The sequence below is a fragment of the Hermetia illucens genome, chromosome 2 (assembly GCF_905115235.1).
Source record: "Hermetia illucens chromosome 2, iHerIll2.2.curated.20191125, whole genome shotgun sequence".
NCBI classification, from domain to species: Eukaryota; Metazoa; Arthropoda; class Insecta; order Diptera; family Stratiomyidae; genus Hermetia; species Hermetia illucens.
The window spans coordinates 27,396,207-27,422,917 of record NC_051850.1 but is presented as its reverse complement, the minus strand read 5'-3'; the positions used below and the strand labels follow the sequence as shown (position 1 = coordinate 27,422,917).

General features: G+C 38.6%; 1 protein-coding gene across 1 annotated transcript in view; it reads left to right on the top strand.

Annotated features, from left to right (window-relative positions):
• LOC119648034 (hybrid signal transduction histidine kinase A) overlaps nt 1-26,711 on the top strand; it is a 52,838-nt gene that overhangs the window by 10,067 nt on the left and 16,060 nt on the right. Inside the window, exon 2 of the mRNA XM_038049460.1 lies at nt 19,415-19,452. The gene's annotated coding sequence lies outside the window, so the exon portion shown is untranslated. The remainder of the gene's footprint in view (nt 1-19,414; nt 19,453-26,711) is intronic.

Genomic DNA, 26,711 nt, shown 5'->3' with positions numbered 1-26,711 from the left:
CACAGAGCACTGGCCTATAGGAGACCAATGCCGCCAGACTCGGATGCATTGCCGAACCTACGGAGAAGATGGGGAAACCCTCAAGCATTTCTAGCTAAAGCTAGGCTACGGACACTAGGTAAACCATTCTTTGAGTACCCCAGAGACCTCTTCCAGTCGAAGACTTGCTCTATTTATTTATTTAATGAGAACAATATACAGAAAATAAATTCTTTATTACATATTGTCCTCAGAGGGAGGGGCAAGTGAATGGCTTATTTGACGCTTAAAATTAAAGAAGGAAATAGAGTCAAAGGACCTAAGCTGTAGGGCGTTGTAGGACCGGCATAGCGTCGGGATTGGAGAGTGGAAGTAAATCTCGAGCTCCGTGAAGGGTACATCAAAAATGTTCGCACTAGGTGTGTTATGAAACGAGGCGATATGGAAAGTAATATCCGAGTTGGCGGAGCAGTCCATCAGACAATTGCAGAGTTTGAAAAGGGTACAGATATCAAGAAAGATACGACGTTGCTGTAGGGAGGGGAGATTGAGGGTGCGGAGTCGTGACGGATAATCAACCCGTGGAAGATTCTTTTTGTAAAAGAGGGTCCGGGTGAATTTGCGTTGTACAACTTCAAGAGTGGGGCAGTTGCGAATGCGAAAGGGGGACCAGACTACACAGCAATATTCAAGGATGTTTCTGTCAAGGGAATTGAAGAGTGTTACGGAGAGCTGGATTGAGGCAAAGTCGGAGGAGGAACGTAGGATAAGACCAGACATTTTGGAAGCTCTATTGATGATGTCAACGAAATAGGAATTGAAACGAAGTTTGTCGTCGAATATTACACCCAGGTCTTTGAAGGAGTTCAGTAGTGAAAGGGGTTGTCCACTGAGAGAATAGGAAAAGGATTTTGGGGAGGGTTTAAGCGGATAGCACATCCAGTGGCATTTGTTAACATTTAGTGTTAGCGTGTTTACCGAACACCAACCGACTAAATAATCAAGGTTGTACTGTAAGAGAGCACAACTGAGGCAAACAACTTAAGGTCGTCTGCGTAAAGCAAATACGGGCAGGTGAGAATGGAGCCAAGGTCATTGATAAAAAACAGGAAGAAAAGCGGGCCAAGTATAGAGCCTTGGGGAACACCAGAGGAAGGGGAGAAGGAACGACATGAGAAATCATGAAAAGAAGCTTTGCAGGAACGGTATGAGAGGTAGAAAGAAAGTCAGGAGATGACTGAGGGAAGGAAGTCCAGTAATGAAAGTTTAGAGAGGAGAATATTATCGTCAACGGTATCAAAGGCTTTGGAGAAATCGGTGCAGAAAGCATGCACCTCTTGTCGTGAATTCAAGCATTTAGTAACAAAGTTGATAAAGACCAGAAAGTTTGAAGCGGTAGATCAATGTTTCACGAAACCGTGCTGCTCTTTTACAATGAGGTGACCGAAGTGCACGGTCAACCAGTCGTTGACGTATCTTTCCAGGATTTTCGAGCAAGAGGAGAGAAGAAAATTGGACACGATCTGTTCTCAGATGTTCAACCTATTAGGTCTTCTCTATGCTGGGTTCACGTTAAGTCATTTGGACCCCTCTAAGAATTATCTCAAAATATTAGGGCTCAACTAATAAATACGAAAAAACCACAAGTGTTATAGCACGTGTGGTTTGTAGATTCAGAAATTGTTTAGACTAATTGAATTTGGAGTGCTGTTTAGGCCCCCCTTGATCAACACTAAAAAGGCAGTCCACAAGAAAAAATCAACAAAGTATTCGTCGCAATTGACATGATATGTGGAGTGATGAAGCTCAATGAAATCCACTCCTGGAAAGTAAACAATGTGGACTGAAATTCAAGTCAACTACTGCTTTTGGGGTACACATTGCGTCCCTCAAATTGCAATTATCTGCGGAACAGGCTTGGGTCCTTGCAGACCGCAATATAGGTTTCAAAGCCAGAATAATAGCCGAAGAAAGTACTGCAACCGCAAAAAGATACTCTCACCACTGATCTCAAAATACGGGAATTCCCAATAATAGTGATGGTACATTTTACCATTTATTATTGGAATAATTCCTCTGTTATCTAAGTGAACAGAGAGCTGCGCTGTTCCGATGCTTATTCGTTCACAGTAATTTTCCATATTTTGGACAAAATTATCATAACAAACTACCTAGTCTTATCTGTACGTTTAGTTTAATAGTCCAATTTAGTTAAATCAGAGAATCCCGATGGTCAATCATTGAGGTTTATACACCCTATCGAAATTTCCATGGAATAAACCCCGTAATTGGTCAGTTTTCCCCGAAATATCGATATTTGCTGAATGAATACCACATTGAAAAAAAAACATCTTTCATTGTTTTATTATTTAAATAATAAACACAAAACGCGCTAGGTATTCATCCGGACATATGGTTTATTGCAACATTTGTTTGAACAGCTCCCATATTTCCTTACTACGCCCAATACGTCGTAGCGGTATTGACTCACAAGTGTATACAGTAAAATCATTTCCCAACTTTGCAATTATTTGTCGAATAGTGAGCTCAGATATTGTGGAATGACGATGTTTTGCACGCAAAATGCTTTGAATAGCAACAAAATTCAGATTTTGATAAAATATTTGCACAATTTCGAAACCTTGTAGGAGCATAAACCTGGCCATGGTGAAATGGCAAATATTAATGGTGACAGATGACAGGAAACGCCATATTTTGAATTTTAAATATGGACGCCATGAACTGTCAAAATCATATCAGTTTAATTCGAAAATGTTTTACTTTTAAAAAAATCTGAAGATTGAGAAGATTTGAATCTCATAATTCTGAAAACGATTACTACGTAAATTGGTTAATAATTATTCCATCTGTTGACGTGATATGCAGCACAAAGAGATCTACAGCAAACAGCAACCATATTGTTTAAAGTGTGTTCAATAGCTTCTGTTTAGATTTATTTTTCAGAACCTAATAATGACGTAGGCTTTCAAAGGCAAACAATTAATATTTTCAAATGAGTTCCAACGTAAAATAGTGCTTTCAGAGCTAACTCGAAATAACAAAGCCTGAGATGTACAATATCTGTTTATCAGCGTATCTGTTATATACACATAAAATTTAAATGTAAATCTTGATTTTCAACGAGCAATTGAGATTACAGAATAGTTTGAGGAAGTGAACTGACCTCGCATCTAATATTCACTTGTTTATTTTCCAAGAAAAAACAAATACACTAAGTACAATGAAGTATCTACCAAACCACAGAAAATCCTATCCAAAGTAGATATAGAATGTAAATAAGATTCTGTGACCTTGATATGGAAAAGTATCTCAGAATTGAACACGCCTATGTCTATTATTTAACAGCAAGCGGGCGCGGCTAATTTATGAATGTGTATCTGGTCTCAGCCACTAGCACACTATGAACCGTCATTAGCCAGAAGATGGTATTGATGGTGTTGCTGATGGAGATCATGTTTATTTTGTCAATATGAAAAAATCAACATAATTTTGTAATAAAGGCATAATTAACCTATCTTCGACGGGTATTTATTATGCAGATGAAAAGCTCAAGATGTTCTGGGTCATGCATTTGCGCTCGGCATTGTTTACTTATTAATCAAAGAAATATGAAAATTCCTGGAAAACTTCCAATACACAACCAAAGTCCAAAGTAAGATCTCGTGAGATTTGTTTAAACTCGGAAAAAATAGTATCTGAGATATTCATAATGTATGCATCAATATGGAAGCATGGAACTGGGTAAATCAAAGATAGATTCAATTCGTGTGAAATGCAAGTTGTTTGTTAACAGCTGAAACGACTTCGATTCATTTTGGATAATGAAAAACGAATAAATTTACATGACTTTGTTTATTTTTTAAGATACTTTCAATTTATTTTCTACGCAATGGGAAGCATGTTTCCCTTTTTGGAGAGACGGGTTTGATTTCAGTAAGTTATGAAATGGTGCAGGTGTTTAGAGCTTGGAAGTAAACATATTGATAAATCATGGAGCAGTTAGCATTGATTATGTGTCTGAATTAATATCACCTGATAATATATCAACTTCAGCGGCAAAGTTGGCACAGATATACCAGAATTCAAGGTTGATATAGCCTCTTGGTTTCAAATGACGGGAAAAGAAACGTTCAGTTGTTCTCTTTCATCTTAGGATCGAAGTATTAGTGTATCAAAAAATAACGAAAAAGTTGACTGACGGTTTCGTCCAGGGCAGAGGCAACTCATCAGACGCTACCTCACCTCTGCCCTGGGAGCAGCGTGACCGAAAGTAACGACAGACCGTCCATCCATCTCTGCCCTAGACGAAATCGTCAGTCAACTTTTCGTTCTTTTTTGAAAACTCATTCACTCATTCAAAAAAGAAGAGTCCGTGGGCTATAAATGAGGAAGTAAGTTGCTTCCCAAGTGGTCCGGTCCGTTGCCAAGTGGGTGCGGACTCAGGACTCCTAGCATCCTTAACAAAAAAAATACTTACTAGTGTATGTAAAATTTACGCTTGAAAAAAAGGAACCTTTCAGGTGAGCCCAGGAAGCTCTACTTCGCGAAGTCGCAGTTGAGATCGTCCGAAGGTTTAGAGTGACCCAATGAACCACCTCTAAATATTTAGATTCATCGAAAAGTGCTCAAGACCAAGGAAGTTGATTTCTTTCTGTTTAAGGTCGACCGAAGTTAAAGGGCGTTTCCTCAAGTGTTTACGACGTTTGTATGAGGGTTTTTGTACAATGTGATTAATAACCAGGGGGGGAGGAATGAATCCAGTATGATACCTATGATGCAAGTTCGGCCAACCATCAACATCAACGCCACCCGCCCATTCCCGCGAAATTGCAGTTAGTCTAATTTTATATGTCGGGTCCCTGAGAAAACTCCGGGCCCAAGGGAACCACACTCTTTCTCATCCACTCTTGGAAGGCTTGACAAAACCACATACTAGGTCGCCAAACTGTCAACTCTACTGAGAAACACGGAGTGTTCTGTCCATACCGCTGTATTGTCTACACATTGCTCCTTCTAAACATGGCTTATTTCGATTGATAACTGGACCTATCTGAGCATCACCTCGTTCCTTTCGAAAATTTGAAACAAAAGTTGATCCGCGGGTTATTGCGAAAATGCATTCGCATTTTGACCATTCAAATCCACAGACACCTAAGCGCAATCCCAATGTAATTCCTGTCGACGCACTTGCTCAAGACAAGGACTGACACTCGCAGTAAGTTTGAAAATTGCTTCCGGCTTACGAGTATAACCCCAATGATTTGTATTTCAAGATTATTCTGAAAGACGTGCATCTACAAGGCGTAAGACCTCCAGACAACATACAAATGACAAATTTCTGTAGTAAGTTACCGCAAGAATAGATAAGAAGCTCTACAGGGCAGGATATGCAGAAATGTGTTGGGGACCCTTACATATGTCGAAATTCGAAAGTTGAGTTACAACTTCGAATAAGTTACTTTCAAGAGTTCCTTTAATAAAACTTAATGTCCTTGGACTCCACGTTGAGTGCCGATTTGTAATGAACCTCTTGGGGTTGGGGGGAAATCGAATAATCAACCCTAGTTGCCGATTGACAGCCACTTTGCTTGTTATGATGGTGAGTGGTTGGCGTCTCTACCAGGCCCCTAGTACAAATGCCTCGCCATAATGGGAGGGATTGCGTGTTTATTTCTTTGAAGATCCTTTGCGTTTTTCGGCGAGGTCTTTTCTGGAACAAAGATTGCATTTTTTGTTGACGCAACCGTCAGTCAATTTTTTCTTTCTTTTCAAAGACTGCATATTACGAAGTTTCATGCAGACCATTGTTTGCACTTCACAGAATGGAACCAACCAACATGTTTTGTTTTTTTTTGTGTTTCGTTCAAAGCATTATTCGCAGGAGCAACCGCCACCAGTTTCTCCACGCTTTTGAACTAAACGTGGAGAAAGGTCATCACTATCACTTCAATTTCCATCGCGTCTTTGCCAGCCAGCATTTCATGTGCAAAAAAGGCGGTTCTTCTTTTTTTGGCTACAATTTAGTTTATTTCGGTAATCAGTTGTTCTCTTTTTCAGGAAGGAAACCGACACTGAACAACTGATTCCTGAACTACATTATTTGTTTGAATAAACTAAATTATAGTTGAAAAAGAGGAAGACCTGCTCTCTTAGAGTTCTCTCTTATTTTCTCGGACACATAGATAGCTCCTTTTTTGTCATTGCTTTCCTCTTTTTGATTTCACGAGGAGAATTTTCGTAAGAACGCTTCAAATATTTGATAGGGGTGCACTGAAGCCGTTGGCTACGGACATCTCGTGTATGTAATTTTATTGCTTGCATATGAGCAATCTGGCTCTCCTTCAGAAGCAACCGATATAGAAGTTGTCAAACGTTGAAAAACCGGAAGTGATGAAACAAATCTTCCACTTTCCGACGTTATTGTAGTGAATTCGGGTCAAACAGGAAAATTTCGGTAGTTCTCAAGTCACTTTCAGCATCCCTAACACATGGAACTTTGGACCACCCCTTGTCAATTACTTCACCAGCTTAATATTCGGTAAAGTTTCGATAACTATGATTCCACATCCATGTTTGTGCTTCCTGATTCAAATACCAGGCAGGATCCAAAAATAATAGGACTGAAAGCGCGTTGCACTCAGTTTTGACCATAAGTCTCGTCAACAGAGACCGTCACGCGGCGTCAGTTTGTAGGCTATCGTGAAGACGTAGTTAGCGTTTCTTCCACTATTGTTCCACCCGAAATTCACAAAAACAAAAGATGTACTTCAAATTTTGTTCCCTACTTGAGAATTCGGCAAAGAAAGCTTACCAAATGTTTCAATAGGTTATTATAAGCCAGACACAAATTTTGAAAAAATAGCTTTAAACATGGTGAGATGAGAGTTTAAGACAATGTTGGTTCTGGGAGTCTTTTGTCATCTCAAAATGTTGAAAACATTGAGGAAAATCCCAAAAAAAGATCAACAAAGACAGTCGTTTTGCGAAGGACAAAAGTTCAAAGAGAGCTTATGGCAGTGGATTTTGAGTGGGGTTTTTTAAATCAAACGTCCTGCCGCATAATTTGTTCACCGCCTTTTTGGCCAAGATAAAAAAATCGATTAGCTCAACACTTAAAGAACTTAAAAAAACGAGTCAAAGTGATCCAAACTTTTTATCCAAACTCGGTACAAATGATGAGAGTTGGTGTTATGGGTATGATGCAGAAACCAAGCAAGCGTCAAACCAGTGGAAGACAATCAACTCTCCTTGTCCAAAAAAGACAAGACAAGTGATGGTCATTAGCTTTTTCCATGTTCGTGGAATTGTGCATTGGGAAATTGTTCCCTCTTGCCAGACTGGTAATCAGCTCTTTTATTAGGAAGCGTGAAGTCGTCTATGAGAGGATATGCTGAAAAAACGTCTAGAACTTTGACAATCAGGCGATTGATTTTCTCATCACGTTAATGTACCTGCACAAACTGCATCGCGAGTGGGCAATTGGGCATCTTCAGAGTGGTGATGCCTTCCTTACGCTTCGCATTCAACAGACCTAGCTCCGTGCAACTTTTTCCTGTTTCCGATAATAAACAAAAATCTGAACGGGAAGCATTTTGATAATGTGGAGGTGGTCAAAAAAGCTTCGCAACGAATACTGGGCAGTCAAAGTCAAAGATGAAGAACCCCACGGGTGATTCAAACAGTAGGACTTGACGTTTTCGGTCCCTACCCCTATACTTCAAGTGGTCCAAAGAAGCTTCTATCCAATGGTTGGTACAATGCCTAGGTAGTCACATGAAAACTATGTACTTATATTATCATCAAATTTAATTTCCAGCAAGGTAAGCAAAAATTAGCTAACTGGTTTATGTGGTATGAAATTCTCTTCAAGTCAAACTAAAAGAAAGCTACGAATTTATGAAGGATTGTTTGTCTATGTAAACTTTGGATCTAGATGGCTGACCATCATAAAGTTGTCGCTTTCTGTTTGTGATACAAATTTGGAAACTTATTTTGAAGGTCAAGTGATCCTGTTTTCATGTTTACTGATCGTATTCTACGGTTTCATGTCCGAGGTGGTACATCATAGCGCCGGGGTCTGCTACAAAAGAGACGCCTCATATGGTTCAGAAACTCAAACCCGATGATCATAGTTTGCGTCGGTAGTAGCGACGCACAAAACATCACTTTAAAAGGCGATGTGATATCAGATCACTTTTTGAAAAAATTGATACCACAATGTAAATTCACAAACACCACCTATCGTAACCGTAGTATACCACCAACAGCAAATTGGCATTTGCCTGCGTTTTTCACATTTGTTGCATAAAATGTACGGCAGCGTCAAGTAGGTAATGGATGAAAAATGATATTTTCATATGCAAAAAAAACAGGAAATCATGACTCTTAAGAGCGAGCCGGCGCCTAAATTTTTGTAATATACTTCTGTACTAAGGACGGTGTGCTGTGTTGAACCCATTAGAATTTGACTCGGTGATGTGATATCACATCGATATTGACATCATTAACCAATATTTGCCAATTAAAGTAATATCCATTTTCTATTAATTTGCTTGGCATTATTGGACCTTTTTCACTTGAAAGCGTATTTGATGGGTTGTTCATTGACGTACTTTTCGAGAACCTATTCCGGAAGCTGACGAGTGATCGATACGGATATTATCCGGGGCTAACGAATCTGTTTTTCCCCTAGGTACAGTTTCTAGCTAACGTCTTAGAAATGGCGTCATTTTGAACTCAGATTGATTGGGTTGGAACGCAATTTGCGACAAAGGGCTTTCAGCTGCTAGCTGGATCTTTGTGTTAAATTATTATCACAAGTTACTATTTTTTCACATTTTCATTGTCACTCTTTCGCAATCCACACTGTATCTGATGAAAAAAAGAGATCTCCCCATTCTCACACCGTCTAAAACACGTGACGCAATCATTCACCATAGACACGCATGACACATCACATGTGCTTTACACAAAGAAACCGAACAAAATACGCACCAAAACGATTATCGCCACAACACCAAACGAAAGCAGATTATCACCTACATTTCTTATTTTTTTGCATTGGAATCTTTTACCAGGAATTTTCTAAAATACACATGATCCAGCTTCACATCTTTCATTTCTAAGAAACCTTAAATAATGGTTCAGATATGGTGGAATGATGATAATCACTTTTTTTGCTATGAAAAGAGACTACTGAGACTGTGGAGAGTATCACATCGCAGAAGCATCTAGCAATATTTATTTTGCTTATTATTCCCAACGAGAAATTTGAAAAGCTTACGTGAATATTCTCGGAAAATTCTTCTATTTTTAGATGATTTGTATTGGTTGATAATTGTGTGAATTGATTGTCTTAAGGCAAAGCATGCATGTTATCTATAGAGAAAGTTTGTCTGCGCAATAGTATCTGTTCTTTGCAGGAACTGAAAATATCTTTATAAGGAGTAGGGGAAATGAAAAGAAGCGTCTTGGAGTACAAAAAAAACTGTTCTAACGTAATAACTATGTTCTTATTTTGAAATAAAGATGGTCCTCATGTAAACTCATTTTACCTCGGAGACATATTGGGCTATTCCTAGGTTAGTCAGGTTAGATTTAAGGGGGTAAATAGCCTGTACGACAGCCGAAGTTGAGCTGTCAGCTTTGCAATGTCCCTTCATACCTCTGGTACGAATCCCGGCCAATGGTCATGGATGTTTATGATTGATTATGATATAATGAACTCATTAGAGGCATGGGTGTTGTAACAAGAATTTTTCCCTTAGTTAAAGGAATAGGTGTAAGTTGAATGACTGAGGAAATTCCTATGTTATAAACTTTAAATTAATTTCCCTTGGTTTCAGTTTGGAGGAAGGAATACTTTCTCGGTCATGGGAAACGATTTCCTTTTATTGGGGGGAATCAGTTGAGTGCTTTTAGTAAAGATTTTTGAAATATGTGGAGCAATGATACTACGTAAAAATTGCAGAATTTTGCCTGAAATCATGAATTTTTTTAGAATTTTTGATCCAAACTTAGTACTATTAAGTTCAAATTCCATCGAACTGGCCATCGAAGTGGGCAGCCAATCTATTGTGTTCTGAGTGTACGTGCATTTTGGAGCCATGTTTGTGACTCTTCGAAGATAAATGTTATTGGAGCAAAATTCTGTCCTTTCACGATGCCGTCCATTCGCTGATACAAATTTTTATTTCTGGGGTTGGATATGTCATCACCCTATTATAGAAATAGAACAAAGAAGAATCCGTGGATGTGGTGGACTTTGCATCTATTGGATTTTTTACGCACTTCCTCTTCTTCTTCAGCCTTTGTCCCGTTCACAAGCGGGGTCGGCTCGTCGTAATCGGTTTTGCCACTTGGCTCTGATCTGGATGCAATCTTGAGGCTTTTAAATCCCCATCTAGCGTATCAAGCCACCGTTGTTCTGGCCGGCCTTTTGGTCGTTGAAGCAACTGTTCACATGTAAAAACGCCTTTTTAAGTCTCTCGGCTTCAGTTCGTATGGTAATCAATTTCCTTCTTTTTGAATTATTTCGAATGTTTTCAAACGTACGGAAATGACTTATTGGGTCACCTCTAGTGATTCCGCAAATTCCTTTTTTTCGGTTTGGTACCAATCTTTCTCCAATAGGCCTTCGCCTGGTGTCTTCAAATTTTTTCGACGGCCTAGGATGTTCCTTGTTTTGAACGTCCAAATCGCCATTTATAGAATGTCAAAACCAGTACTCACACGTTTTTGCGATAGAGCATGTTTGCCATAAACTTCACACAGCAACCGATAACTTTCAGCTGCCTTTTTCTTCCAATTAAACTAAAAAGTAAAACTTCCCGCAAATTTGCCTTTTGAACATGATTGAAGTCCAAACAAATATGAAATGCCTTAGACTTCGATCCGAAGTCTGATGTTGACGCTTCGTCATGAAGTTGGCTGCAGTATAGCTTGATGCGATTTAACAACATGAACGGCATCTTTTGTAAAATCCATAAAAAATAATTCATACGCCTAATAAATTTTGTGAAGCGGTGAAACCAGCCTTTAAAAGTCATCCGTCTTATAAGTCAACCGTCATTCATACCTTCAACCCCTTGGCAATGGCAGGATCAATGACGACAAAGTTAGTGAGCGATACTAGGACCACCTGGTTCTGGCTCAATAAGTTGCGACGGAGTATGGATGAGGATGATCCGACTCGGTACGTTTATAAGCGCGATATCTATGGTAGAAAACAAAGACGTAGCAGTCCTTGCCTCAAATGGAGTGATGGCGTAGGCAAGGACATTAGACACCTCTTAGGGATATCGAATTGGTGGACCTCGGCGCAAAACCGGGATATCTGGAGCTTCTTACTAAGGCAGACCCAGAACGGATAGCGGGTTGTAGGAAAACACCAATAAAATCCACTTCTTTTCTTTTCTTTTTTTTGATTGCTTGATCTTTGACATAGATACTTCCCCGAAAACTGCTTAAAGGCCTTAAACTGAACCAAATACTTAAAAAGTACAGTCTACTTAGGGGATTTTTTCCCGAAGAGATAGGAGATAGATGTCTGAAAAAAAACATTTAATTAGATTCTAGGGATTCCATGAATGCCTCCATTTATGCATCGTGAACTGTTGGTTTTTCGAGTCATTTCTTTCGAAAGCGTTAAATTCTGTATCAGTGTGGATTTGGGACTGCCACCTACTCCAAGATATTAGTCACAGCGCACTGATTCTGCAAATCATACAGAAAATTTCTACTGTGGTTTCCGCACAGGAAGTACTATCTATAGATCCATAAACACTCCAATTACTAAGTTCGTAGACATATGTTTCTGTCCTTATTGGTCGGTCCAGCGTCTTCCGTTCGTTGTATCTTTCGAGTTTCATTGCAATATCTTCTGTCCTAACTTTGCAATTATCCCCTATTGTAACTGTTTCGCTGAGTATTCCGCCCACATCCCCCTGACTATTTCCTACATAATAATAAAAGTGTTTCTTGTCTTCACTTTGCATAGGTGAAAAAAAAACATTCCAACTAAAATTCAACACTTAAACGAGTTGTATAATGGCATTTTCTTGGAATCGAGAGAAACAGAATTTCAAATGAAAACCCAAACGATAAACGGTTGTATGAAAATATCATGGATGGAGAAGGGGGCAACGTGGAGCCAGTTTAGGAAAAATCATCAAAATCAAACATGAAGTAACATTTTCGAAGTTACTTCTCGTCACACGGTCTTGTATGGCTTCAATAATGTATCTTGCATCTATAAAACTAGTTGGAGATTGTACGAGTGTATATGGAAAACTTTTAAAGCCGCCGTACTAGCTCTTATATGTTTGGCTTTCACTTGGAATTGGAGATTATGGAGATTTCAATTTGATTCCAGCAGTAGTACGAGCTCATACTCTGCATTAGATGTCTTACTTCTTTCCAAGAAATCGTATCTACTGGGGACGAAAAAAACGGCGGATAAGTTGAGCAAGTCATGGAGTCTGTTGATAAAGCAAAATATAAATATTTTGAGTTGGCTCCGTCTTTTTGTTTGGTAGATTGTATTTATGGTCGCGTAATACAACTAGTCGGTTACCTTCAAAGGTGACTCAATGGCTCTTTAGGTGTATATTTTTTAGTCTTTCCTAATGCTTTTGTACTGTAAATCACAATAGGAAAACAAAACATCTGAACCCTGGATTTGCATAATAATCTGAATATCATGATCGACTGGAAGATATTTTTAGAAAGTAGTTAAAGCAGAAAGCCGAGACGAAAGATACAAAAGAAAATGAGTCAATGATGGCGCATTTTAATTTGCGTGGCTCGAAATCGTCTGTTGATAAACTAGATTTGGAAATGCATCGCCACTTGTTCTCAATTCAAATCTCCTGTCGTTTTCATAATTGAAATGCGAACCGGCCGTTTTTGCCAAGTGTCAAATTATTGCGTCATTTGCAAAAATGCATCCATTTGGATGAAGTGAGCGATTGTGTATTGTTAGGAACTCTTTGGTAAAACTCGAAAAACTTTTTGAGACATTTCACAAATTATGCAAGGACGTAGTCATTTTGTTCGCAAGATTGTTATGAATTCAATCCAAAGACATTGGCGCACTAGATTTCTAATTATTGCTGAAACACAGTGATGCATTTGGGTCCAAAAAAAACACTTTTCAAAACAGACCCTTATCAGAAGGATCTAGCTCTTTACTTTAGTAAACTATCTTTTCTTATCTTATTTCTCTTTGGAAGTAAGTATTAACACCTAAAACAGCAACAGAAATGGGGCGCACAATAATAACTTGTTCTGTCAAAACGACAGTCAGCCCCCCTGTCAAACATATAATAAAGCAGGGACACCATTTGTCTTTGGACAACGCCAATATTTTGAAAAAAGTGAACGAGCTTAGGAGACTAGATTACTACGAGAGCCTCCACATCTCGACAAATCACTGAAGAAGGGGACAGTTGGTCCCCGAAATACGTATTGTATAGATTAGATATTTTTAGTCAATAAAAAGAAAAAATATCTTCCAAGGCAATCTTTCATTTTAAGACTCAGCTAACAAGCTACCTCCTAATTCAAACCACGAAATTGTCACCCAGTATAAAAATTTTTTATAGTGTTAAATATTCGAACAAGAAAAAGAGTGAAGGTTGAACCCTCCCCTTCTCCCATCATCCTATCTGTGCAACCATTCACGATGACATTTTACCGAGTACTACCCCTTGCTAGTACCAGTACAGTAGTATTTCCTTCTTAGAGAAACGCTTCATATTTATGCTAAATTTACTTATCCATGAATGCTTCGAAGAAAACCGAAGGTCTTCAAGCCGTTGTTAGTCCGAATGTCATCAATTTGGCAGGCGTTTAGCAACACCACGATTCTTAAAATATCCAATCTCTCTTCTCTCTCTCTTCTCCTGATTTCCAGGGGAAAAAGTGAGAATTTTAAGTCCTTCAAAGCTGGGGCTATCATCAAGCAATGGGTGATCGCTAGTGGCAGGAGTTAAAATGCATTCTAAAATATTATTTTCGGAACTATCTTTCGATCAGGGATCTATGGTCAATGATTCGAAACCAAACGCAAAATGGACAGAAATCGTTTGTATATTATTGCAAAGCCATGCTTTCTACTCTATCCATACCCCCAACGTACACATAGTTCGGTGAATTTTTATAAAAGTCATCATGATAGAATTGTGAGGCAAACTCGGGACGAAGTTTGGACGAGCCAAAACTGGAAATATGTTAGGAGGAGCCTAAAGTCCTTAAAACATAAAACCATCTGAGTTCAGATCGGACACACGCCTATGAAAAACGCCTTCCTTCGTTCGAAGAATTGCTGAATTTTTCACAGAGAAAACAAAAACAGTATTTAATCCTTCCAAAAATCTGTTCTTTATAACTTTTTGTTAGAAATAGCATCTCGTTAAAGTTTGGTATTGCAAAAAGGGAGAATCGTAGCTCAAGCATTCAGACCTTTGGCAGGTTTATTAAAGGTAAAGTATCACAAACAACCATGACTAGGATTCAAACCCGGAACGCAAGAGCGGACTCCATTTCGTGACATCTTCTTATCCTACTAGCAAATTTTGAGACTACCAAAGATTGGTAGTACTTCAACTATTCGATTGCACTTTAAACCATCTTCTAGTTTATCTTTCAAAGCATCCTCAAGTTCTCGGTTGAAAAAACTAGCTCTAGCTCCGTTAAACAATTTAGTTCGGCATAGAAGAGTCCAAGCCGAAGATATCCAAATCTCCCTGATTTTTCTTAGTAATGGAGGGTCTGATTGAAAACCGACGTGAGGTGACTTGCTAAGAAATTCTGTTGATGACATTTTCGCTGTGGTCAACTGGGAGACAATCTGGAAAGACGAAACTTAGTCCTGAAAACGATCACAATGACATTGAAGGAAGACCAGTCGCGTATCTTGGATCTTCCTATCATTAACAACAAAGGGAGGTCGCTAGAATTTAACGTTTCCGGACGGCACAAGCTCCCTAAGAGAACTATCCTGATTCGAATTATTGTTTCGCTCATAAAATGGGACTGACCCTCCCACTCATCAGACAAAAGCTATAGATTGGACCAAGAATTTGGATTTGAAATAGAGAGTTGCCTTCACTAGTTCGAAAGCAATCCATAAACTAAGGAAGAATTTTCGTAAAGTAGGATTGGAAGTCGCTTCAAGAAGCACCAGAAATCAGCTTAAGAAGAGATTGGGTTTAGCCCAATGACTGACGAAAATGATATTTGCGAGAAAGGCGATATATACCAGATTTCACATTATTTTGTTAGGAGAAACGAAAACATCGATAAATAGTAAGTTCGCATCAGATTTAGTGGTTTTTTCAGTTAGTTATTAGAAACTGAAGAAACACTGGCTTAAGTTACCCTAACGCGATCCGAAGAATAAGATGGCAGTGACCTGCCGAAAACGAGGCGATTTAAACATCGCCGATCGATGCTATTAGTCACGGTAAACTGCGCTATAAAATTGCATCATGTATCAGGGCGTTCCTGATGAACTCCCATTCTTTGTCATCAACACATCAACAAATTCAAATCCAAAAAATTAGCAAAGTGCCATCCGCTCGGTTTATGGTTCTGAGTGCTGGCCGACTATCAGGGACAATGGACGCTGTCAAGCACTAATAGAAACGGCAATGTTGGCCAGTTATAGGGTAACTGTGTCTACTGCACTCGCCTTGAGAATATCTAAGCCTTCCGGCCAAATTTCCCCTCCGAAGATGCGGCGTTTTTCTGGCAAGCCAGATGGAAAAAAATTTCTCGAAGGGTGCGCCTTTACTTATTGTAGCACCACAGCCACCTCGAGTCCAACTCCACCGTTGAGCGCATTCGAAGCATGCTTGGACCATTGCTCAACCCCGAGATATGCGTTCGCTAAAGATTCCTCCTAAGCCGATGCAATCGTCTGTTCGATCCCTTTAGGATTCTGATCGCATTCCAAGCTCCAACACTTTATGTTGTCCCCGGGGAACTGGGTCCTCGTGGCATGCTTAGATAGGCACATGTGTTGGTAGGACACACCACGATACCCACGACTTGTCAAAATTCACTTTTCTCCCTCGAACCTTTCTCTCAGTTTAATTACGCTATTGGTCCAAAATGTTCATATCATCAGTTCCCCAGTAAAAGTACATTAATCTAGCACTTGACAACTTTATCAACAGCGTTGTACCAGGCTGCTGTCAGCCGACATGCCAGGCCTCAAGACATTCACCTACTGCATCACGGCCAGGAAACCATTGCGACTACCAGTTCTCGTACAGTTGGAATTGACCATCGACGCGATCGATTGAAAATCGATTCTGTCAGCCGGCTAACCTAGAAGTAGTGAATGGGATGAGCCTCTAGGCCGACACTTGTCGGTAGTAAGCATTCTATTCATATGAATTTTATGTTCAACGCTTTTCACGGCTAGGGTTCAACTGATGGTGTCGTCCGACTTGCCGGTACATGTATGAAGTTTTTAGTTGAATAGGATGTCGACTATTCAAGCGTAACTGACTGCCGAAATGGGTACGGCTGATTTAAGACTAAAATTCACCGATGAAAAGCACAAAGTCGGAAAGATTAATCTTTTTTCTTAAATTTGTTACTAGATTTTGGAAACAGGAAATTCTGCATGAGTTCATCCTAGGAGTTAGGAAAGTTTTAATAGGTCATATGTCCTTTGTGTGTGAAATTACCACACGATAAGACATCATAAGACTTAAACACCAAACTAAAGTGGAAGGTTCGACAAATACACATATTTGACGAAACTATTCTCAATAGCTGCAAAGTATTGTATGTACCTAACATTCTAGATAGACCCCGTTCTTGCAAGATTGCTTTGTTAAGCAATATTAAAATTATCGAAATTATCAATCACATTACACATTTACCAATACATACTAAAGGAGCTCTAATCAGCCGGATCATGTTAATAAATGAAATTTGAAATTTGGGGGCTCTGACTCTGAATAGCCGACCTCGATCAGTGGCTATCGAGGTTAAGCGTTTTATAGGGTAGTTAGGTTTTGGATGGGGGCCCCGGAGAAATTTTATTTTAATTAATTATAATGCAGTCTTATAACATAGGACGCTATACTTAAAATTATTGTAGAAATAGGTTTCTACAAATTGCGTATTATCCACACAAAATACAACATATTCAATACTTCAAAGGGCACTGATATTTTCGTAAAATCACAAGCATTAAAAGCTAAAGAAACAAACTGATGCTTCAACATGAAATTAACAGCAATACGATTGGATGGGATGTAGTACTGGTAAAATTATCATATCCAAATCCTTTTAAAGTTGTGGGCCTAAGATGGCGAAGGCTTACGAGCTGTGCCGAGTCAAGGAAAATTTGGCCCGCTTATAACATCACGATCACGAGAGCTCCTGTGTCAGATACGTGCAAATGCATTCAAGATTACGGCGGTTTGCACGGGGCACTGGCCCATAGGGGACCTTGCCGCTGGGCTCGGCATACCCTACAATTCGCATTCCGAAGCTGCGGAAAAGGAAGGGAAACCCTGATGCACTTCCTCTGCGATTGCCCAGTTCTAGCTAGACATAGGCTGCGGACACTGGGTAAACTATTATTTGGGGACCTCAGAGAATTTCTAGCTGCAGGGTGGGAGAGCTGCTTTCTTTCGTGAATGCTACTGGACTCTGTATCCCTACTCCCATAACAACAGTCACGCTCTTAGGAGTTTGTGGCATCAAAACGTCGCACCAAAGCGCTAATTGGGCTCCTCGGATGCCTCTGATGCCTACCTACCTATGACCACATTCAATTGTCAGGATAGAAGTCAATAGACCCATAAATTTCTAAATAGCTCGATAGAAGCCTATCGGTGTTCTTACTCAAAATTGCTTATAATTTTGCAGATAGGTATGTTCGTATGGATGATAAGGCTCATTGTTGTTCATTCTATCGAGCTCCCAACCACAATCGCATATTCAAGTACTACTTGATCCCTGACCAAGCTACCACGTTACTTGGCGGACTAGTTTAACGGACCTCTTCTTGATAATAACTAAAGAATGATAGATACTCGAACATTATTGATTTAATTCGTAGAAAAAAATAATTCACGGACTTTAAGTGTTGAAAGATAAAATTAGTCTGCTGAAACCATTTTTCCCTCAATTTTTCACGCCCACCATTATGAATAAGTGATTCCTTGTATTTCCACCAACACATTTTACAAAGTAAAAGAGAAAAGTATCAACGGATCTGGCTTCATTTCCAAAAATTCTATCATCAAATTACCCCAGGGAAACTGTAAGAAAATAAATTCAAACAGAGCTAAATCGTTCTGAAATTCCCAGGTAAAATTTTCGTCCTATCATGTTATTTCTGCACATCTACCTTCTCCACACAATTAATAAACTCACATTTTTATATTTACCTTTGCCACGTATGCAATTCGGAGAAAGCAACACGACATGGCACCCAACCTTTCCATATTTACAATTTATGGCATTTTATTCCAAACGGAACCAGGAAAACAATATATTCAGAGCGATGTGTATTTAAATAAAAGATACAAAGAAAGCAAATAAAGATTTCCGTAGAATGATTATAATCTGAGGGTGTATGTTCCTAGGAATTGGCTTTTTTTTTGTTACGGAGGACTCTGGAGTGCAGACTTTCCACTACATTGAGTAAATATTAATTTTACATAACAAATAAAATATTAGCACTGAATTGTCGCGAAGGTGTATGGAAGGTGAAACAATCTTTTTAAACAGTAAATATAAAATAAAATTTGGTACTGAGTAAACCATCAGAGAGGAACACGAGGGTAGTTTACTCGGACTTTGTCCCCTTATGTCACATTGCAGAAGAGAATTGAAAAATATTTTCAAGCCTGTTTACTGCTTGCACTTGGGCAGGAAAACTGTGTTGAAATTTGAATTTATAATTAAATGTAATTATGTATTCAATTAATGGCTTCCTAGGTGCAGGGCCGTAGAGAGAAAATCCGAGACCAGGGTAAACATTTTACGGAAAAACTGAACCCGGGGCGAAAATTGTGCGATGGCCTCTATTATGCCTTTTTTGCACTGAACCCGGGACCCGGGAAGAGTCTCCACTTCCTTTCTATACCCCTGAGTTAGTGCGTTAGACAAGGAAATGTCGATATAAATTTTAACTCTATCTATCTAAATCCATAGTTTAGGTACCAGGAATTTTCAATATTTTTATATAGTAAACAAAGATACCAGGAAAATATATTCTGATGTCATTACTTACTTCAAAAATAAACAAGCCGCTCCCCCTAAATTTATTTTTATATTTCCTGAAAAAAAAAGTATTTTTCTGTATTTTTTGATATCTTTATGAATCCAAAACCAAATTTATTTAAAAATAGACTAATTGGTATTTTCTTATTATTTCCAGTAACTCAGCGATCGTGCAATTCCAATAAAATCCAAGAGGTAAGTTTGAAAAGTTAATTTGATTACCTCCTGCCATGTTTTCACAAGTACTCAGTGCTGAATTCACTAAGTAATTCAAATCCTTTCTTTGAATTCGCCTCTAAATCGGTTTATCTCCCACAAAGAATGATCATAAAATTATCCATGAACATAATCCACTCAACTTGCACTAGAAAAAAATACATCATGAACCCGTTAAATTCCTAAAAAAATAGGTTTTTGTCCTACTACATGAACTCATTATAGATTTCAAGAGAAAAATAAAGTCCACATAGTGTCTGCACAGCATGCGAGGTCTTCAGCAACGAACACATGCATAGTGTTAACATACAGAAATCAGGTTTTTAGTCTTATAGTTCTGGTTGAGTATGCCGCTGGCTGCTTCCCTGACCATGTTTTATTCCATTCATAAATTCGTAGAATTCGCTATGACGTTAAAACCACCTCGGTCCTCAGTTCAAGCCGCTCATCACCCATACATAGCCAGAGTGGAGATCATGCATCTTTTTGTGCCCACACTTGAGGTTTCTTCGCATGAATTCCGCCTGTCTCTTTGTCGTTTCTTCCATGTATTTATATCACTTTGATGTTTTGCCTTGTCTCCTGGCTAGTCTTGATTTTTTGCTTTCTTTCCCCAAAGAAAATGGCAGTGTCATGAAATTTTTAGGTAGTATTTACAGTTGAATTTTGTGGAATTGGAAGCGGAAAAATGTTTGAGTTTATTTTTCAAAATTCTTGAAAATACTAAACATTTATCAATCAGGCATTTTGAGATGTTTTGCATGAATGAATGACGTTCAAAATTTAGCTGAAGTCGTAAATTTCTTAGAAATCTAAGTAGCAATTTCTGCTCATTTTTTTTTTAGAAAAATGTTCCTCTAAAAATATTTTACAAGGCTACTGTTAATAAGAGAATATATTTAGATAAATGATCGACCATTTAATTTGACTGCAATCTGCATCTTTTTTCTTCTGAAAAATATCTATTGGAACCAAATATGGTAAGAACCACATGCGTTATTTACGGTCAAGTTTCTAGGAAACTTATTATTATGGACTAAGACAAACTGGGCCTTGATCACTTGACCTTACTTTCAAGGTAGTTGGAACTGAAAATCCTCGTTAAAGAATTTAGTGGACAACAGTAAAAGATGTCACTAAAGTGAAAATAGCAGCCGCTAGCTGACCGATCTGAAAATGAAGAAAGAATTGATCTAAATTGTTGAGGAGATGAACCCGAATCCTTGACTCCTTCCCCTTTTATCCTTTCAATATCTCATAGTTTGAAATAAGCAAGAAAACAAGTCGGAAAACCGGAAGCTAGACGCTTCAAGTATGAAAGGTTTTGTGTATTTCTTTTTTGAAGAGATTTGGGTGTGCATTTGTCCTATTAGTATGTAGCACGTAATATATGCATATATTATGTGAAAATATCCACTTTCAAGTCATATTGACATTCATAGTCTTGAAATTGCAGAGAAGCGACAGCTTAGACCTGCTATAGTAATAGTGACACCAAATTTGACACAATCATGCTCTATGCTGTAGTCTACATTGCTGCAAAATTTTGTGATTCAAGCGTGAACTTCAGGAGGGTTTTCCCGTCAATTACTAAAAATTATAGTAAGGTACTATTATTAACTTTCTTTGAACAGGTATCGGTATGAAGGGTATTTGGGAGCCTAGGCAAAATACAGTGGCAGCCTCTTGATTTTTTTTCAGATTTTTCCGTTAAGTAGTTTCTGAGAATGGGTCCGTTAAAGAAATGATCATTTTCAACACCCCATACTCTCTACCTTTCCAACAAAGTTCATAACTAAGACCGGCTTCGAAAAGTACTAACCGAGACCCTTAATTTGATACCCGACATGACTATATTTGAAGTAAAAAAATTTGCACCCCCCTTAAATTCAACGTAAAAGGATTTGTATTTACACAAAACCTTAAAAAATGTGTTAATTTCATTTAAATAACTGTAGTGAATTACATTATTTTAAGAGCAAATCGGTGATGCAACGGTCAAGATATTTAGGTATCAGCTTTACCAACTCGGCTTGGTTCAACTGGACTTAGGATGTGAACCTCAGCTATGCTCATAGTTGTTTGAGATTATCTAAAGGCTTAAGCGCTGCAACTACGATTCCACTCTTTAAGTTAAAACGAGAGAGGAAGTATATAAGATAGATATAAAATGCAATTACCATCAAATAAGCAAAGGAGAGGAACCAGAGGTTTCTTAATTATGAATGATTCATGTTTTTGGAATCAGTAATCTTTCATTGAATTAGCCATTCGTGATAAAGTTTCCACAAACAATGCATAGTATCCTTAAAAATCCTCTGTATATATTGGGAATCCTCAGGTTTGGTTGATGTTCCTGATCTCAGAGAATTTTGTGTAACATTTCACCAGGCTTGAACAGGGGGGGGGGGGGGGGATTCCTTTCAGGATCAAATTTTTCCAGGGTTAGGGGTAGAAATTTCCATGACAAAAATAATTTTAGGTTTAGGTCGCCAGAGAGAAGAAACCTGGGCCGGAAGTGAATATTATTCGAAAAACAAGTGGGAATGCCAGAAACTGGACGCTTCGGTTTTATGTTCATCTTTTGGGGTTTGTGTTTAGAATGGCCGCACAGGGAGGGGAGAGAGGGCTCAATTACAGGTCAAGCATTTTGATCACCAATTTTCCTGTTTAACTGTCAGACCCTGTGGAACTCCCCACGCATATAAAAAAAATTGACACTGTTCTAGCGTCCTCCTTATACGCCTTTTTAGAGGCAAGACAAGTTTGCATTCTTTCATTGATGTGATTATTGCTTCGTTTCAAAATCGAACACCATGGTTTGCCAGTAATAGTACTCTTATATATTCGTTTGACACTGTTCTTATAGAGCATATCGTGCTTCCACTCGCCTTTTTTCCTCGGAAATCACACCCGAAGCACAAATTTGACATTCACTTTCATCACCTCTAAAACGTCGTTTCAACATCGTGGAACTAAACTTCAAGTGGCTTCTCCCCTACATTATCAAGTCTGTCGGTTTTCTCAGCTAATTTTATGAATTTTTTCAACGTATTTTTCAGAAGGACAAAGAATTTAGGAAAATCACCCAAACCCTTCAATTTTTCCAATAACCTCATTTGTCCAGGCTCCATTTAATATTTTAAGAAATTCTATGTCAGTTTTTTGAGCAAGCAGGCGCAGGTGTTTTATGTACTTCCTTACGAAATTGTTGATTCGATTGGTACCATCCACAGGCACATCGAAATTGGGGAAAAAGACTTGATATCCAGACTAAGGATGGAGCCTTGAACAAAATTGGGTTAATAATGCTTTTTGAGAGGATGGGGGTTCATAATATTCACCCCGCGTCAACATTTTCGCCTTACAACCCTGACCATCGGAATTCGATTTGCGCCTTCGTCCCGAATATTTAGCAGAAGACATTGTTAAGCTAATTGAAGCTAGTCTGTTGCCAATGGCTGAATGAAAAAGAGGATCTAATTGGTCTCCCTAAACTCCGATATAACCAATATTACCCTTTCAATTGAGCTTCTAGCTACACTCATGTAAAGACCTTCTGCTGTAATCTGAGGTAACCAGAATGAAATACATCATCGCTTTTAAAGTAACCTTCCCCAAATATATACCTTATACTTCTTCCTGCTGTCATACCTATGCTTTTTCCAATATGGGAAGCCTTTCTGTAATTCGCGTTTCGATATGGCATTCACTTCTGTTTCATGGCTCTCCAAACTTCGAGAATAAAAAGTAATCTTAAAGGAGTATGTCCCAGGTAATCTAGTGACTTGGGCAAAATAAGCCTTTTGTTAAGGTGAGACGTCAATCAGCTTGTTCACGAGACGGGATTTCCACGAGCGATTTTATCTCAATTGTAAGCATTTTTGCCGGATTACGTCAGCTTTAACAAGTGTATAACTTCCATGCAGTATTCCTTACTGACCGTTGACCACATGGCAAGAATTTACGTTACGCTAAGCTATTGAAATTAAAATCTAAAACCTTCACATTTGGTCGAACTTGTCAATTTTTTGCGATCAATTTCCCTTGGTACATTTGGGTTCTGGATTCGATGTCATAGTCATACAAGATCTATGTTTTGCCTTCTGTTATGACCATTTCAAGAACTTCGAGATTGTCGCTGATCTAATCAAGCAGGATACACTTATTTGTCCATGCGATTATATTTTCGGACGAACTTTTTCAATTTCCTAGCAGGCTTTGCCTAAATCACCTGGAAAATGCTTGGCAAGAATCAAAGACTTGGCGGAATAGTCAGAAATCAGAGAGGTAGTGGCTCAAATTAATTTCTCGAATCCTTCTGGTTAATTACTCGGCGTTTCAGTCGCTTATTACTGAGCTAGGTGGTCTAAGGCGATAGTCATTTTTAACGTGATTACGGCGCCTTAGTGCCTTGTCTATGATCTTTCATTTAATTTGAAGGTCAATTGTTTGAGATGATGTTCTGTCATTTGATCTCAGGTTTGTTAGATAACTCTTTTCAGTTGCTTAGCATCGGTGGATTGGTGATCCTAACAGATTTCCGATCGGATGATCATGTTTGCCAAGTTAAAGTCAATATTACTTCATGAAAGTTTTATTTATTGGTACTTGCAGACGCAGGAACTGGTTCATAAGTCTGCATAAATAGGCGAATTGGTAGCACTGAAACAGTTTCAAAAATCAAAAACGCAACAAGTGATCTGCTAGGTCGAATTAACGAATGTCAAAAAACCGCGTCTATCGAATCGTCTGCATAATTTCTCTTAAGAGTACCCACATACCATGATAGTGGAAGTTTGGTACGAAGAACGCGCCAATCGTTCATAAATCGTCTGGAGCATCTAAGTTAATTTTTTTTTCAAGGCAGAAGTATCTTTCTCAAAGTTTCATTGGATTTTAACGTACAAACTGAAAATAATTCTTCAAAATAATAATCCTTCTGCATCGAAATAGCATTGTCAGTATTATAGCCTCCCAGGAAGGCATCCACGGGAATCTGTTTAAATCAGATTGTCAAAATTGTACACCGGTTGGGGCAGAGGGCAAAATCTATGTAGTTGTTTCTGATTTCTTTTCTGACGCATTTCAAACCGTCTTGCAACCAAGTAAGGACTTGATCCTAATACTAACTATTCAATTTTTGTCCTTGAGATACAATTTCGCTATACAGACACTTATTCAGTAAAAAAAAACAATTTTCTCTGGGTTTGCGCATGTGCGCTTTCTTTGGTTGCCGGAATGCCTTCGTGTGCCACCTGCTGTTTTATCCTTTTGATTCAGAATTATATCTGAAAATTAATTTTCAGTCACCAAACAGGTCACAGACTGCAGGTTCGTTCAGAAAATAGTTGTTATTATCGGTGCTTTCCAACAACAGACGGCAGTTCAGTAGATGATTTTCATTGTGGTTATCAGTGAAGTTCTGTCAAAATTAGGTTAACCATGGTTTTGACGTATCACTTTCTTCCACTATTATTCGAATACCTAAACCACGATCGGCGGAGATCAAAGGTTTCGATTGCATCCTAAAATTGTAAAATTCTGCCTAAGACATGCCATTCTCTCCGTAAGATTCCATAATCATGACCCTCATGTCAATAACCGATTTTCAAAGTTTGACACAAAACTTGCTCGCGTACTGCAGCTGAATTTTGACTGGTCATCAAAACACTTCATGGGCAAAAAGATCCTGCCTATGCTGCTGCTCGCAGATGTCTGAGCGCGAAAACTTTTGGTACACAGGACTTCCTCCAGTAGAATCTTCTGAGTAAGCCATTATTTGCTTTTTATGTGATATGCATCGTTAACCGTAGTTCTGCGAAGTTGGTGATTGTATTTTTGGTTAGGGGATTGCGTTCGCCTTCTCAGGGCGTGGGTTTAGCTCTTCTTTGATCGCCTTCCAGGAAATCGAGTTATTCTCAAATGGTCCAAGCACGGACTCGTTGATGAGCTGGTCACAGCGCCTGGAATTGACCATTTAATGTGAGGGGGAGGAAAATGTCACTTGGGTAAAAGGACATGTTATAGGGCCATCACAAACATTTCATCCTGTTCATCCTGGCGGGCACATAACTAACAAAGCAGAGCTAATGAATTTTGCGCAATAAATTTTAAGATTTTCTCTGTTTTGATGAACAATTGGCGACTTTTTGTGTGTTCATGTCTTATCAATTAGAACAATCGCTTATATAATACACGATATTCCAGGGCCCAACTTGAGACGCTCAGTTGTTACCAAACGATTCAATCAAAGGTCACCACTTCCTGCATCTTTTTTTATTTAAATTTGTGACTATCTCCTCGTTGTCTTGATTTAATTTGATTGACGGGTTCTATCGGCGAGAGAGACCGGAGATTTCTCATTTTTTACCAAAAAGGCTTGCGCATAAGTATCTTGCATTTATCAGATTAGATTGAGCCACAAAAGGTATTTCCTGCATATTCCGATAAAATCGATGATCGTACAGCAAGCCAGGAACTGTGATTCACCATTTAATCTGTCAACTGAAAATCTGTGTCTGAATGTGAATCATCATCAACCCGCGCCCTGGCAATTCCAGACAATGACCCATTAGGTATTCCGAATTTGGGAAAAAGTCTGGGATTGGAGGAGTTATGGGATTGTGAATAACCCAAGACGATTTTCAAATTACATAGAAGCCATTAAAACCTTGAGACCTTGAATTCTAAAAATAGTTTGAAAATATGCAGAAAGATTCAAATATCTTTTGTGAGTTAATGTATGAAGGAAGGAATGGAAAAGTGTGGGCTTTTCAACGAAAATTATAATTTGGTAATGATCGTTGTTGCTGGAGGGTGTGGTAAATGATACCTAATTCTATTGAAATGTTCAAATTGAAATTTATCTTGTATCTTATCTATCGTCAAGGATTAAATATTTACCAAATTGCCATTGAATTGATAGCATCAATCTGCTGCGCCATAGATATCCATATACGCATTATGTAAACAGGTATATGTGCGTATCACGAAATTCAAAGAATCGTCCTGAAAGTCCATTTGATTCATGGATTCTTTCAATAGACCAAAACGACAAGCCCCACTCTGCACTTATGAATGAAAGATTCATTATCCAAGAAAAATATCGATAAATTTCGTAGAAGTGGTATTTTGTGTGATAACAAATATATCTCGTGATAAAATATAGAGTCAACATTGCTATTCATTCAATTTTTCCACTTTACATGGTGTCATACGCTGTTATCTGCGAGAAT